The sequence below is a fragment of the Microtus oregoni genome, unplaced genomic scaffold (assembly GCF_018167655.1).
Source record: "Microtus oregoni isolate MIOR12 unplaced genomic scaffold, Mior012 000056F_ref0000123, whole genome shotgun sequence".
NCBI classification, from domain to species: Eukaryota; Metazoa; Chordata; class Mammalia; order Rodentia; family Cricetidae; genus Microtus; species Microtus oregoni.
Genome location: NW_024543832.1, coordinates 8,286,850 through 8,303,821, shown reverse-complemented (window position 1 = coordinate 8,303,821; position 16,972 = coordinate 8,286,850). Strand labels below are relative to the sequence as shown.

Here is a 16,972-nt window from a genome sequence, read left to right as displayed (position 1 = left end):
CTGCATCCTACCTAACAAGATAATTAAGATCTGAACTATAGCAATGTGATTCAAAATATGACGGGAGGAAGGAACAGGGCCCAGAAACAGGCCAAATGTAGTTTGAATAGAAGGCAAGAGCTAATAAAAGAGGATGGATGTTAGGCTGGGTGGTGGTGGCACAGGCAGGCAGATCTCTGAGTTCTAGGCCACCCTGGTCTTCAAAGTGAGATAAAAATTAGTAGACTATGGAACTTAGCTATACTGAATGAGTTGTTTATAGCATATTAAATTGTGACATTCAATAAACTGGCTGTAAAAAATGCAGTTTGTTGATAGATTTAGAGAGTCCTCATAACTAGATGGTAGATTTAAAAGTGGAGACTAGCTAAGAAATGTGAGCAATAGACCAGGTATAAGAAAAACTGCTCTGATATCATTGAGAGACTAGAAGATGTTGGTGTCTGTGAGAAACTGGAGAGACCAGGATTTCACTACATAGCCCTGACTGGCCTGAACTCACAGAAATCCACCTGCGTCTGCCTTGGGAATTAAAACAGTGGATCAGGGATTTAAAAAGTTTACCACACATGGCCTCCCTAGGTCCCCTTTAAACAAAGTAGCTACTATAAGAAATATATATCCAAGATGGAGAGAGAAATTTTGATTTCTCAAAAGTTAGAAATGTAGAGTTCGTATGTAATATCTGTACTTTCAAGTGTAGATACCTAATTTAATATAATGCAGACTAAACAAAATATTTAGCTGGAGGCCAAATGCAGTTTGAATAGAAGGCAAGAGCTAATAAAAGAGGATGGATGTTAGGCTGGGTGGTGGTGGCACAGGCAGCAGATCTCTGAGTTCTAGGCCACCCTGGTCTTCAAAGTGAGTTCCTGAACAGCCAGGGCTAAGCAGTGAAACCTTATCTCGAAAAACAAACAAACAAACAAACAAACACAAAAACAAACAAAATGGGGGGACATTATAATTTAAGGAACAGAATGAGCTATGACAACTTAAAAAAAATAAACAGAAAGGAACTAGAGATGAAGGGAGCAAGCAAGGAGAGTAAAGATTTTAAGGATGGAGACCAGTTTATCCTATCAAAGGAAAAATACCCATTGGAGGGACAGAGGGCTCAGGAGTTAAGAATACTTGCTGCTCCAGCAGAGGGCTCGGGTTCAGTTCTCAGCATCCGTGTGGTAGCTCACAACTACCCATTTTAGTTCCAGGGCATCCAAAGCCTTCTTCTGGCCCCTGAAGGTACCGGGCACACATGTGATTGCAGAAAACCACCCTCTCCTTACACATCTTCCTCCTGGCTTCAAGGCCCCATGTTGGTTTTCCCTCTGCCTCTGCAGCCACTTCTCTCTTCTCTCTGCTCTGAGATTCACTCAGGCTCCCAGGTTTCTTCTCTTCACACCGTCCTTTCTTCAAGGATGTCTAATTCGTACAGCCCCAACTGCTATTCTTTCATTTCTTCACTGAATGATCCACATGCCCTCACTTCTTTCATTTCTACCTCTGAACCCACTGCCCCAGTTAAAAGCTTACTCAACATTCTTTCTTGGTGCCTCTCCAATCCCCCACCACTAAACATGACCACCTTCCAGCAACCTCCTATCAAGTCACAGCCAGAAACAAGACATCCTTTTCTTTACCTCCTGTATCACCTACTTTTGCTCTATCCGTTCTGGTTACTACTGGACCACTGCACTTGTCTTGTAACCGAAGTAATCCTTTCCTTCTCCTTTCTCTCTGCTCCAATCCAACGTCACATGGTATTAAGGAGGAATTAATAACCTAGGAACTGCCGGGCGGTGGTGGCGCACGCCTTTAATCCCAGCACTCGGGAGGCAGAGGCAGGCGTATCTCTGTGAGTTTGAGGCCAGCCTGGTCTACAAGAGCTAGTTCCAGGACAGGAACAAAAAGCTACGAAGAAACCCTGTCTCGAAAAATCAAAAAAAAAAAGAAATAACCTAGGAACTGCTCTACTAACAAATTATACTCAACCTTAATTTTCTTAACAAGCTGAAACACTTATCTTGAGGAAAATGAGACATAAGAGATTATTAATTTGTCCAATATCCTACAGCCAGTAAAAAAAGTAGTACCAGATTTAAATCTAGGCAATGTAACTACCATACCATATCTACTGTCCTAAGATACATACTCCTACTATAAATTCTCTTAGCCAGGCATGGTAGGTAGTTCATGGCTATTATCCTAACACTCAGGAGGCAGGCAGGAGGATCATTTGTGAGTCAAAGGCCAGCCTGAGCCACAAGCAGAGTTCCAGGCAAATCAGGGTTATAGAGGAAGACCCTATCTCAAAAACAAAAACAAACTAATAATCAATAAAGTCACTCTTAATAATCAATACTTTCTCCTTTTAAGTGGAGACTGAATAACCAATTACATAGTTTTTGATGTCTTCCTTGTTAGAATGTAAGCAAAGACTATTTCTAACCTGTCTTGGTGGTGATGGGCATTCGATGTACTTTTGCTGAAGAACGTATTAAACCTCCAATCAAAAGTGTGTATGAGGCTCCAAAGCCACAGAGAAACCCTGTCTCGAAAAACCAAAAAAAAAAGTGTGTATGAGTGAAGCCCTCATCTCTTTCAACGTCTTCCCTTACTAAACATACAACAAACGAGAGGGGAAACGAGAGGGGAAAGGCTTCACTCAGAAAAGGCATCATAAACCAAAATCACCTTCACTTCTCAGGACCAGTTGTGGGCACAGCCTTACACAGAGCAAAAGAAGCCGTAAGACTAGAGACTCTTCCAGAGACACCATGTTTGATTCTCAGCACACACACACACACACACACACACACACACACACACACACGACAGCCCGCACCATCTGTAACTCTAGTCCCAGGAGACCCAATACTCTTTTCTGACCTTCATAGATACTGAACAAGCAAACAGTGCAGATATACTTGCAGGCAAACCTGTACACATCAAATTAAAAACAAGGGGGTATACATACACACAAAAGACTTTTCTACGGCATGTATCACTATCGGCAGAAGTGAAATTTTGGTGATCCCTTTTATGTTTAGAATGATGACTCCTCGTCTATGGCCATACCACCCTGAACACTCCCGATCTCGTCTGATCTTGGAAGCTAAGCAGGGTCAGGCCTGGTTAGTACTTGAATGGGGGAATGATGACTTAAATTATCCAGTGGTGATAATTTAAGGTGGTGGCAAAAAGCAAGTGTTAACAGTATATACACCCACAGGACTTAAAAATAGGGTCTGTTCGAGACCAGCCTGGTCTACAGAGCGAGTTCCAGGACAGGCTCCAAAGCCACAGAGAAACCCTGTCTCCGAAAAAAAAAAAAAAAAAAATAGGGTCTGGACTTTTTTTTGTTTTGTTTTGTTTTGTTTTTTTGAGACAGAGTTTCTCTGTAGTTTTGGAGCCTGTTCTGGAACTCACTCTGTAGACCAGACTGGCCTCATACTCAGAGAGATCCACCTGCCTCTGCCTCCCAAGTGCTGAGATTAAAGGCATGCACCATCACTGACTGGCAAAACTTCTTCAAGCACAGAGCAGGTAAGTGATGAACAGGAACCCAGTGATCCTTTATTTTTTTGCCTGCCACCCCGGCCAGACAGGGTTTCTCTGTGTAGTTTTGGAGCCAGTCCTTGGAATTAGCTCTTGTAGACTAGGCTGGCCTCGAACTTACAGAGATCCGCCTGCCTCTGCTCTCCCTAGTGCTGGGATTAAAGGCGTGCACCATGATCCAGCCTGGACTCTTTTTTTTAAGTCAACCTCATTGTAGAATTTTTTTTTTTTTAACTACAGGTAAAACTCTAGAGTTTTGGTCTAAGCCTGAAGAGAGAAAATAAGAGTGTAATCTTTGAGTCTTTAAGGATCTTTGCCCTTAAACTCAGGCTGAATCTGAAGCAATACCGCATCACTGGCTCATGGTCAGAGAAGGAGAAACTATGGAGCTGAGGACAGGTCTGATGCTCAATGGGAAAGGAGATTGCCACTCAAGAGGAAAAGGTTGAGTTCAGGTCCTGGAACACGTGTGCAGGAGGAGAGAACTGATGGCTCCAGACAGCAGACACACGCCTACCCACACGTACACGATAGAAACACTCACAAAATGATGATGACGGAGTTCCAGAGAAGTCTAACCTGACCAGGACAGCGACTGCTGCTGCTACCTCTGGGTGTGTAAATCACCACGTAGAGCACTCAGCTAACAGCCCCGGTCTCCACCTCCATGCAACCTAGCTTTCCCTATTTTAAGTAAGCCACTCTTCATACATTGTTCTGAGTGTTTCCTCAATCAACTACATGCTATAAAACTAACAGACCATGCATTCAAAGCAATCCTAAAGAGTAGAAGATAATATGTAACGTTTGACACAGAGTAGGCAAATGAAGAGGAATTTATTCCTTAGCCAATATTTTATAACAATGCCACTAAAATCCATCATCTAACGTCTGCTAGGCAGGAAGATGGGAAACCAAATTACACAAATGAGTTTCCCAGCTGGAGCTGCAGGGCCAAGGGACCTGGCATTAACATGCAGAGCGAGCGCAGCCCTCAGTAGATCTCAGCATTAGAATCCAGGGCGATGCTGAGGAATCCAACTCACCACCACGTGCGCAGGAGTACCTCAGCATCTATCATACAGGATGTTCTTTTTTTTTTTAAGATTTATTTATTTATTTATTTATTTATTTATTTATTTATTATGTACACAGTGTTCAGCCTCCATGTATGCCAGAAGAGGGCACCAGATATCATTACAGATGGTTGTGAGCCAGCATGTGGTTGCTGGGAATTGAATGAACTCAGGACCTCCAGAAGAGCAGTCAGTGCTCTTAACCTCTGAGCCATCTCTCCAGCCGCCCCTCCCTCCCAGGATGTTCTTGTGTAATTCGTAATTCCCTTGCTAGCTCAGGCCCAGCTCCTGCAGACTTAAGCCTGCACCAACTTTCATGAGAGAAATAAGGAAATGACCAAAACCTGTACAGATATTTAAATGCCTCATTTAAAAAAAGTTCCCTAGCAGGGCAATGATGGTGAATACCTTTAATCCCAGCACTAGGAAAACAGAGGCAGGTAGAACTCTGTGAGTTTGAGGCCAGTCTGGTCTAAGAAAGAGCTTCAGACACAGAAAAACCCTTGTCTCAAAAAAAAAAAAAAAAAAGGAAGGAAGGGAAGGAAGAGAAGGAAGGGAGGGAGGGAGGGTGGGAGGGAAGGGAAGGAAGGAAGGAAGGAAGGAAGGAAGGAAGGAAGGGGAAGGGAAGGAAGGGGAAGGGAAGGAAGGAAAGAAGGGAGGGAGGGAAGGATGGAAAGAAGGAAGGGAGGGAAAAGAGAGGGAAGGAGGGAGGGAGGGAGGGAAGGAAGAGAGGGAAGAAGGGAAGGAGGGAGGAAGGGAGGGAAGGAAGAGAGGGAAGAAGGGAAGGAGGGAGGAAGGGAGGGAAGGAAGAGAGGGAAGAAGGGAAGGAGGGAGGAAGGGAGGGAAGGAAGAGAGGGAAGGAGGAATGGAGGGAAGGATGGAAAGAAGGAAGGGAGAGAGGGAGGAAGGAAGGGAAAAAAGAGAGGGAAGGAGGGAAGGAGGGAGGGAAGGAAGAGAGGGAAGGAGGGAAGGAGGGAGGGAAGGAAGAGAGGGAAGAAGGGAGGGAGGGAAGGAGGAGAGTCATACTCTGCGCTGGCAGAGGTTGGTTCCCAGCATCCAGAGGTGGCTCAGAACCATCTAAATAAAACTTCATCTCCAAAAGGATCTAACTCTGGCTCTTTAGGCACCATGCTCTACGCACCTACACACACACACACACACACACACACACACACACACACACAGCACACACACAAAAGTTAAAATAAATCTTTTAAGAAAAAAAGGGAGCCGGGCGATGGTGGCACACGCCTTTAATCCCAGCACTTGGGAGGCAGAGGCAGGCGGATCTCTGTGAGTTCGAGACCATCCTGGTCTACAGAGCTAGTTCCAGGACAGGCTCCAAAGCTACAGAGAAACCCTGTCTCGGAAAAAAAAAGGGGGCGGGGGTTAGTATAGAAGAGAAACAAGGAAGAACAAAACACTAACAAAAGTCAAAACCCCCAGCAATGCCATTCATGGTGGTGTAGGCCTTACATCCTAGCACCAAGGAGGCAGAAGCAAGTAGATCTGTGTGAGTTCAAAGAGAGCCTGGTCTACATAGTAAGTTCCTGAAAAGCCAGGGCTATATAGAAACCTAGTCTCCAAACCTCCCCTCTCCCACAAAACAAAAACAAAAACCCAAGAAAAGAAAAAAAGAAAACTCAGAAACAGATGATACAGTTCACTGGGCTAGCTCTGGTCCCATCCCTATACAGCAACACACACACACTCATGTACACACGCATGCACACAGACACTCATGTACACACACTCATGCACACACGCATGCACGCACACACAAAATCGACCAGAAAAAGCTTCTCACTGATGTAGTTTACTTAGACAAACCTAAAACCACACCTCACCTTCCAAATTCTGTTATCTGAACTCTAAATAGGCAATTAACATACAAAAATCACTAATTTCTCGACTGGGGATATATTTAAATGCCTTGTTTTAAAAACAATAAAAAACAAAAACTCCTAGAGCCAGGAAAAGAAAAAAAAATCACTAAATTTTCAAAGAACCAGCTAAAAAGAAATTCTATCACTAATGGAACAATATACTTACAAATACTTATTATGTCCCATCACCAAAGATGTCTTCAGCTCACTCTCAAAATATGCAGTGGAATTTTTTTAAAAAGGCAGGAAATCCCTAAGGTTTCTATAATGACCATAAGGTGCAATTCCAAGAATCCTGCAGGATCCACAAGTGTTCAGGAGCTTGGCTGCCTTCTCAAATGAATTTAAGAATTAAGTTGCATGGGGCTGGAAATCTCAGGGGTTAAGAGCACTTGCTGCTCTTGCAAAGGCCCTCCTGATTTTGGTTTCCAGTACCCACAGGGAGGCTCACAAACATCTGTAACTCCAGCTCCAGGAGATCCAAGACTCTCCTTTAGCTTTCTTGTGTACCAGGCATACACATGGTACACATACATACATGCAGACAATATTCATACACATATTTGGAGATAGAGTTTCTCTGTGTAGCTTTGGAGCCTGTCCTGGAACTTGCTCTGTAGACCAGGCTGGCCTTGAACTGACAGAGATCCGCCTGCCTCTGCCTCCCGAGTGCTGGTGTGAAAGGGTGAGCCACCACTTCCAGCTACGTAATCTTTTTATTTCTAATTCAGTTACCGTGGCTGAGGGAAACGTTCAATGGTAGAGAAGATCCTGAATTCAGTCCCTAAGCACACCAGATAGAAAGGCATTTACTTACTATATAACCTTTCTCAGAAAGTTATTGACCTAATACCATAGGTTGTAAACTCAGCATGGTGGTTCAAGTGCATAATCCCTGCAGTCAGGAGTTGTGACAGGAAGACTGCGTAAAAGTCCCAGGCAGGGCAGGAGATGGTTCAGTGGTTAAGAGCACTTGCTGTTCTTGTAGAGGACCTGGATTTGATTTCTAGCACCCACACCGGGCAGCTCACGACCACCAGTAACTCCAGTTCCAGGAGATCTGATGCCCAGGTCTGGTCTTCACAGGCACCCGAATAAAAGTGGTGCCCACAGACTTAAGGCACACACATTACAATGAAAAAACCATATCTAAGCCAGTCTATGGTAGTTAGTGATTCCAGGCCAACCTGGGTTAGAATAAGATCCTGTCTCAAAGGGGGGGGGGGGTGCGTTTTGTGTACTGGAGATAGCTCAGTAGCTAAAAAGACTTGCAGCAAATCAAGAGGACCACAGTTCAGATCTAGCACCCCCCCTAACAAGCCAGACCTTATGTGATTGTAGTGCTCTCTTCTGGAGGCACATGCCTTAAATCCCAGCATTTGGGAGACAGAGGCAGGTAGATTCTTTGTGAGTTCAAGGCCAGCCTGGTCTACATCATGAGTTAAAAGACAGCCAGCACTATGCAGAGAGACTCTGTCTCAAAACAAAACGAATAATGATAGAAATAAAAACACTAAAAAATTAAAGTTTTAAAAAAGAAGCTATAGAATCTCAGAACAAAAGGTCATTATGGGGAAAAAAAGGTCATTATGCAATTATTTTACCAGACTGTGGGGAATTAGGAAAAGTTTATCACAATCACATTTTAGGTGCTGACATATGGGGAGGGTTCAATCCTAGAAATTTCTGCCAAGTAATTTCGGTAGAATGCTACTGGACTATCATTTCAAAATAAAGTGAGGTTATATACTACAAATTTCTCTGGAGATATGCAGAAGAAATAAAATCAGGGATATTTTATTCTTTCAACAATAAAAAGAACTTAATAATTATGCATACCAATAAATAATTATTTTTGGCAATCTTTTCAAATAAATTAGTGAGACCATACAATGATAACTAGAATTTGAAGAAGATAGAATTTTGTCTAAGCTCCCTAAACTGTTTAGTGCTCAGAATATACTCTTGGATCTATTCCTGCTGAAGACGAATATGATGCGATTATCCATGCAAGGTTCATTGCTATCTATGTCTACCGACTTTTCTGATTTTTTTTTTTTTGGTGGTATTATAGACAGGACTCGGGGCCTGTAAATACTAGGCAAGTGTTACATCAACAGCCCCTTCTATTGGACCTTTGATAACTGTGTAATATACAGTTAGTGAATGGAATTTAAATATTTCAGTTTTTAAAAAGACCCTTGCTATAATCCAAAAGCAAAATATAAGTTTGAACATTTTGCTTCATGTGGCACTAAACAATCCAGGAAACCCCACTGAAGGACAGAAAGTAATGGACAATAAGAAAAAAGTAAGAAGTCAGGTGGTGGCGGCGCACACCTTTAATCCCAACACTCAGGAGAGAGAGGCATGTGGATCTCTGTGAGTTGGAGGCCAGCCTGGTCTACAGAGTGAGTTCCAGGACAGCCAGAGATACACAGAGAAACCCTGCCTCAAAAACCCAAAAAACAAACAAACAAAAAAACAAAAACCCCCCAAAAAAGAAAGAAAAGAAAATAAAAATGGCGGCACAGACCTGCTCTGTCAGCATCTGGGGATATTTAGGAAGATGGATTAACAAGTTCAAAGCCAGTCTCAGGCATATAGCAGAGTTCAAGGGTAGCCTAACTATGTGAGACCTGCCTCAAAACAAAAAACAAACAACAAAAAACAAAGCAACCCCCACCAAAGTCAAGATCCTGCTACTCCTTAAAGAAGAGTTATAGGCAATTAATGAAAGAGGAAGAATCAGTCCTGTCTAAAAATGAGCCCCCCATAGTTAAGCCACACCAGAAGGTCGGTCCTAAGTACATATACACGGAAGCAACACTGGATGGACTCAGCAGGCGTGCACACACACACTAATAATTAAAGAGGTCAATAATGTGAGGAATCAGGGGGCATGGGAGGAACTGGAGGGGAAAGAAGAATGGAAATGATATAAACATAGCATTCCTGACTGAAATTATCAAAGAAGGAAAATTAAGAGAGAGAGAGAGAAAAAAAATTCCCTACAGAATAGTTTAACTATACTGGGAATTTAACCCATAGCTTTGTATATTCTTTGCAGGTGTGCTACCAAGCTGTATCCTTCACTCCTTACAATGAAAAATTTAAAATATAAAGTACAGCAACAAAACACAAAGAGTGAACTTTGAGCCAGGCAGTGGTGGCGCACACCTTCAATCCCAGCACTCAGGAGGCAGAGGCAGGTGGGTCTCTGTGAGTTTGAGGCCAGCCTGGTCTACAAGAGCTAGTTCCAGGATAGGCTCCAAAACCACAGAGAAACCCTGTCTCGAAAAAGCAAAAAAAAAAAAAAAAAAAAAAAACAACAACAACAAAAAACAAAACTGTGAGGACAATGTCTAGAACGTAGTAAACAGTGAGATAGGCACTTTAGGCACTAGAAAATAGCTGCAGCTGTAACTATTTTATGATTTTTATAATACAGCTGGCTGGGTGCAGAAGAGATGGCTCAGAGGGCAAGAGCTCTGGCTGCTTTTCCAGAGGTCCTGAGTTCAATTCCCAGCAACCACATGGTGGTTCACGATCATCCATAATGAGATCTGGTGCCCTCTTCTGGCCTGCAGGCAGACATGCAGAAAGAACACAGATACATAATAAACAAATGTTAAAAAAAAAAAATACAGCTGTCATGCAGATACTGGACATCCAGCAAATCACAGGATCAATCCTAATAAGAAAACCACCATGGGCTGGGGAGATGGCTCAGCGGTTAAGAGCACTGCCTGCTCTTCCAAAGGTCCTGAGTTCAATTCCCAGCAACCACATGGTGGCTCACAACCATCTGGAATGAGGTCTGGTGCCCTCTTCTGGCCTGCAGGCATACATGCCAGATAGAATATTGTATACATAATAAATTATTAAAAAAAAAAAAAAAAAAGAAAACCACCAATGCTACAAAATTCCCTCTAGGGGAGAGATAAAGCCTACGTGTGTGACACAGGAAACACGAGCACCTACCGATGAATCAAAAGCCAAAGAAAGAGACAGTAAGTACCAGAATGGCCACAGAAGTGCTGGGGGAAGTCATTCGAAGACCTGAGATCTCAGAATCAAGATCTAAAAGGCAAGCAGAGAAGCAGAGTGACTTCTACTGGTGGCCTACAGGTTTCAGGGAAAGTTCGTCTTTAGTTTTTCTCCCAAGTATTAGACTGAATTTGAGCTCAGAAAATAGATTTTAGGGCTGTGGATAAATAATTTCATAAAACTATTTAACATTCATATGAATGTTGTAGCTCTTCCAGGAATTAAAGTATTAAGTCTTACTACTTTAGTAATCTTCAGTCACAGTACTGCTTACAGAAATTCTCTTTTCTGCCAGGTGGTGGTGGTATAAACCTTTAATCCCAGCACTCGGGAGGCAGAGGCAGGAGGATCTCTGTGAGTTCGAGGCCAGCCTGGTCAACAAGAGCTAGTTCCAGGACAGGCTCCAAAGCTTCAGAGAAACCCTGTCTCAAAAAACAAAAACAAAAATAAATAAATAAAAATAAAATTCTCTTTTCTTTCGTTTTCTTTTTTTCTTTGTGTGTGTGTGTGGGGGGGGGGGGGGGTGAGACAAGGTTTCTCTGTATAGCCTTGGCTGTCCTGGAACTCACTCTATAGATCAGGCTGGCTGGGAACACACAGAGATCCAACTGTCTCTGCCTCCTGAAGGGAGGAGGATTAAAGGCATGTACCACCACCAACCAGTTAGAAATTGTCTTTTCAGAGGTGTAAAGGTTTCCTTCAAAAGATACCCTTAGCATCCTCTTACAGAATCTGTTGTCTCATATAAAATTATGCCCAGATGGGTACAATGCCCTATCATCTAGTCCTACAAAAAAAGGTTGTTGTAGGAGACTAGATTCATGTTTCCTGGTAATACAAAATCAGCTCAGCAGATATATTCTCTATCCACATCAAAAACGATGTGGCCAGTTTGATGGGGACTGGAGAGATGGCTCAGAGGTTAAGAGCACTGGCTGCTCTTCCAGAAGGCCTGGGTTCAACTCCCAGCACCCAGGTGGTAATTCATAACTGTCTATAATTCCAGTTCCAAGTGACCTGGCACTCTCACACAGATATTAGCCTATAAAATAAAATAAATAGTTAAAAAAAAAAAGGATGTGGCCAGATTGAGAATTGGAAAAATCAAAAGACCACATGCACATGACAGATCAAACATAGAGATTTGAACTATTCAAGAACCTATGCATACATCCCAGCTTGCCCCCACCTCAGGCCTCCTGTACACACACACACACACACACACACACACACACACACACACTGACTGTCTTTTCTAGTGGAACCAGATTCCATTCCCAGCACCCACATGGCAGCTCACAACTATCTGTGACTCCAGCTCCAGAAGATCCAACACCCTCACACAGATATACATGATGGCACACACAGAAAAAAAAAACACACACAAAAAAAAACAAATCAAAACAATAGCAAAAAACAATGCATATAAAATAAAAATAGGAAGCCGGGCGATGGTGGCGCACGCCTTTAATCCCAGCACTCGGGAGGCAGAGGCAGGTGGATCTCTGTGAGTTCGAGACCAGCCTGGTCTACAGAGCTAGTTCCAGGACAGGCTCCAAAGCCACAGAAAAACCCTGTCTCGAAAAACCAAAATAAATAAATAAATAAATAAAATAAAATAAAAATAGGGTTGGAGAGATGGCTCAGAGGTTAAGAGAACTGACTGCTGTTCCAGAGGTCCTGAGTTCAATTCCCAGCAACAACATGATAATATACACCCATCTATAATGGGATCTGGTGCTCAGAACACTATATACATAATAAATAAATTTTAAAAAATAAAAATTATAAATTATAAAAGAGTTGTCAAGTCGGGCAGTGGTGGCGCACGCCTTTAATCCCAGCACTCAGGAGGCAGAGGCAGGCGGATCTCTGTGAGTTCGAGGTCAGCGTGGTCTACAAGAGCTAGTTCCAGGACAGGAACCAAAAACTACAGAGAAACCCTGTCTCAAAAAAAATCCAAAAAAAAGAAAAAGAAAAAAAAAAGAGTTGTCAATTACATAGTCAACCATAAAAATTATTTTAAAAAAATGCTGGATGTTGGTGACGCACGCCTTTAATTCCAGCACTAAGGAGGCACAGGTAGACGGATTTCTTTGAGTTCGAGGCCAGCCTGGTCTACAAGAGCTAGTTCCAGAACACGCTCTCAAAAAATCCAATAAATAGCCGGGCGGTGGTGGCGCACGCCTTTAATCCCAGCACTCGGGAGGCAGAGGCAGGTGGATCTCTGTGAGTTCGAGACCAGCCTGGTCTACAAGAGCTAGTTCCAGGACAGGCTCCAAAACCACAGAGAAACCCTGTCTCGAAAAACCACAAAAAAAAAAAAAATCCAATAAATAAATATTAAGGAGAGAGAGAGAGAGGTGCACACCTTTAATCCTAGCACTGGGAAGGCAGAGGCAACAGGATCGTTGTGAGTTCGAGGTCAGCTTGGTCTACAAAATGAGTTCCAGGACAGTCAAAAATCCTGTTTCAAGTGTGTGTGTGTGTGGGGGGGGGGGGATGGCATCCAAATCACAAGTTCACTTTCCAGTATCCGATGTGACCTCCGCTGACACTAGGAAAAGCCAGTAAGAAAGAGGCTCTTGCGTTAACAAACTCTATGAGATGGCAGGATACAGCGTACACTGACAGAGCAGTTTCTCACTTGTGTCTGAGATGCCCCATTATGTCTATCCTTTAAAAGAAAATTGCGTAGTGTTTAACAGTCACTTTGCTCACTCAGTGCAAAGACTGGCCCACTACATACCTCTTCTGGGAAGCCTTTACCGACTACCCCTTAAAGAGGAGCTGCTGCATATGCACAGATGCAGCAAATGGCAAGCACAGTTTTGGAGACACCGGAGACAGGTAAAACAAAACAAAACTGTCTACGCTAAAAGACAGAGGGAGGGGTCCTCTCTTAGTGAAAAGTTTACATAATGTGTCAAAACCTGCAGACCTGTCAAAGAAGACAAGTCTTGAGCGGGTTCCCCATCATCTCTACTTTGCAACAGCCCCACAGTAATCGGGTACATAACAAATCTACGCACGCTCACCCCATGCTTTTCTACCCACGTTTACTAAAACACAGAAAAGACCGGAGAGAAAACAAAAACAGCCAAACAAAATAAAACCCTAGCCTCACACTTCTGAGTCCAAAGTATGGAGTAACCAAACCGAGCAGGAGACTTTTTCTTCCCGCGAAGGAGGAAGAAGAGCAAGGCAGCTGCCCCGAGTGTGCGCCTCGCCCAGGAGGGCGATGACAAGCTCCAAACTCCACGACCGCCCCGGCGCAGGGACGGGCGCCGGCCTCTCACAAAGGAGCATCCCCGCACCCGAGCGCTCCCAAGAGCGCCCGCGTGACCCCACCCACTGCCGGCTAGGCGGAGGCGCGCGTGCCGCAGGCTTACCTGAGCCGGTCCCGCAGCCAGCTTCCTTCCCCGGCCGAATTGCGAGCCGCCGTCCGGGAGAACAAGGCGCCTTCCGGCGGAGCACGGCCAGCCCTCGCAGCAGGCAAGCTTGCTAGGCCTCCACGGGGGCCCGCCCACCGTCCGCCGCCCACCAATGGGAGGGCCGGAACGGGCCGCCGTCCAGGAAGTCTCCCACGGCTGGGCGGGCCCGGGGCTGAGAAGGCTGCTTAGGCATCCGCAGATTTGCCTGATTGGAAATACAAATGCCCCGCGGGCTGGCAGCACCGGCGGGGGTACCCCAGACACGGGCCGCACCTGCTGCCTGTCTCGGGTCGGCTGGCTCCGTGAACACACCCACCTTTGGGTCCTGCCCCAACATACTCTCCCTTCACATACTCATGACACCTATTGGTCAGGGTGACGGACTCTGGGAATAACGTGGCAAACGTGATTGGGAGCAAGCCCCACTATCCTCTCACTTAGATGTAGGAATGATGCTGTTTTATCATTAAAGTCAACAAAATCAAGTTTTTCGAATGACCTATGTGTGACCAGTTCTTGGGGGTGATCCTTTATAAACAGGATTATCGACACAGATTACAGTTTACATAGCCATTCTACAAGCTTACCTATGCATCTATTAAAGATTTTCCAGCATTGGTTTTTAAGACAGGGTCTTAATGTTGGCCCTGGCTGGTCTGGAACTCGCTATGGAGCCCAGGCTGGCCTCAAAACCAGAGACCTGGCTACCTCTTGCTGCTGAGTACTAGAATTTAAGACCTGTGTTACCATACCCCAAGTCCCCTATTCTGATTTTAGCAACCCAAAATACTGAGTCATTTAGTAATAATAGGAGCGAGGAATTTCACTTAAAAAAAAAAAAAAAACAAAAGACCAGCCGGGAGGTGGTGGTGCATGCCTTTAATCCTAACACTTGGGAGGCAGAAGCAGAGGATCTCAGTGAGTTCGAGGCCAGCCTGGTCTAAAGGATTGTTACACAGAGAAACCCTGTCTCAAAAAAACAGAAACAAAAACAAAACAAAAAGACCTAAACCAGGCAGTGGTCGTGCACACCTTTAATCCCAACACTTGTGAGGCAGAGACAGACAGATCTCTGTGAATTAGAGGCCAGTCTGGTTTACAAAGTGAGTTCCAAGCTTTAAAGAGAAACCCTGTCTCGAAGAAACAAAACAACCAGCACCAACACCTAAAGGACCTTAAATAAGTTTACCAATAGTTCAAACTATTCAAGAATACACACAGGACAAATAAGTCCTAGAAGAGGGATCATTGGCAGGGTCATTTATGCTGGAAAGAAGCAAAATTTCATCTGAGAAATGAACTGAGAAAGGCATTCCTGTATTTTCTGGAGTTCTGCCAACTACAGTTTCACACTAGTTTTGGGGTTTGTTTGTTTGTTTAAATACCACTACTGGAAACTGTCAGGGTGCTTGGGCTGCATGGCAAGACCTACAAAACTTCCTCTTAAAAATATTTTTATTATATTTGTAATTATGTGTATATGTATGTGCATGAGTGCTGATGCTGGCACAAAGTGGAGGTGTGGGATCCCCTTGGAGCTGGAGTTACAGGGGGCTATGAGCCATCCAACATGCAGGACATGGAACTGAACTCTGGTCCTTTGAAGGAGCAGTACATGCTCAACAGCTCAGCCATCTCTCTAGTCTTTCAAAAATCTTTAAAATATATTTTTTCAAGATTCATGGATGGAGGCTTTTCAGTTATTAAAGGAATTTTCCAAAAAGTAGCATAACTCTATGCATGGGCATAGAGTTAAGAAATCATGTCAAGCTAAGTGGTGGCGCACGCCTTTAATCCCAGCACTGGAAGGCAGAGGCAGGAAGATCTCTGTGAGTTGAAGCCAGCATGGTCTATAGAGTTCTAGGACAGCCAAGACTATACAGAGAAACCCTGACTCGAAAAACAAAAACAAAACAAAACCCAAAATATCATGTAATATTTTATGAGAAAAAAGACTTGATCACTAATTGTCCTTGTATACTGAATATATCTTTGTCAAATTCTTTCCTAGCTCTAAATACTACTGTATAAATTTGAAGTATTAGGATTTATGAGAACAATGTTTTGTGTAAACAGTGTCTGTGCAAATGCAAAGAGGCACAATCTCAATTATTAATGGTTTCTATAATAAGAGGCTATCACGGTTCTAGCTATTTTCTGGTACAGAATACAAGACCCACCAACAAAGGAAGTCATTATAAGCATCGTAGCAAGGGGGAAAGTGTCTGATCTAATGATTTCTGCTAATTACACTGATTTGTTCCTATAAATTACATGATTGTCAGTGTTCGTGGCTTCAAAAGCCAACTGACAGCCAGCATGTCTCCTCATTACCATTCAGCACACGTGGGTGCGAGATGTTTCTGTTTTATTTTTGTTTTTTTTTTGTTTTTTGGTTTTTTGAGACAGGGTTTCTCTGTGGTTTTGGAGGGTGCGAGATGTTTCTGTGTACACTCATGGTCACTCGACTCAGGTCATGAATTTATAGCCACATTCTTTTCTGTTTCCTTTCAAAATGACAAAAAATACCTAACATAGGTTATAAAACATGATACAGTTGGATATGGGAATTAAGTTTTTCCCTTTTCTAATGCTCCAACAACACTTAGAATGCTTCCCTTTCACACACTGAGAATAACAGCTGTAGGCAAAATACTGTCTTTGGCCAATTCTCTAATCCTTATGAACTGCTAAAAAAAGAATTGAAGAGTAAAGAAAAACTTTTTAATAGAAACTACAACATTGATGAATGTGCTGGCACAGTCAACACTCGGAAGGCTAAGATAGGCAGATCAGGAGTTCTAGGCCAGCCTGGGCTATATGGTCTTATTAAAAAAAGAAAGAGAGAAAAGAAGAGAGGGAGTGAAAAATGAAAAAAAAAACATACTAAATTATATACTTTAGTTTTTTGCCTGGTAAGGAAACAGACTAAATAAAACTCAACAACCAACAAATCTTTTTGGAATGA

The 16,972-nt window shown here is 43.4% G+C and overlaps 1 protein-coding gene across 3 annotated transcripts in view; it reads right to left on the bottom strand.

The window, feature by feature from the left end:
- Positions 1-14,055, bottom strand: part of Chd8 (chromodomain helicase DNA binding protein 8) — a 73,225-nt gene extending 59,170 nt beyond the window's left edge. For all 3 annotated transcript variants that reach the window (XM_041638839.1, XM_041638836.1, XM_041638838.1), the window contains exon 1: positions 13,963-14,055. The gene's annotated coding sequence lies outside the window, so the exon portion shown is untranslated. The remainder of the gene's footprint in view (positions 1-13,962) is intronic.
- Positions 14,056-16,972: the final 2,917 nt, after the last annotated feature.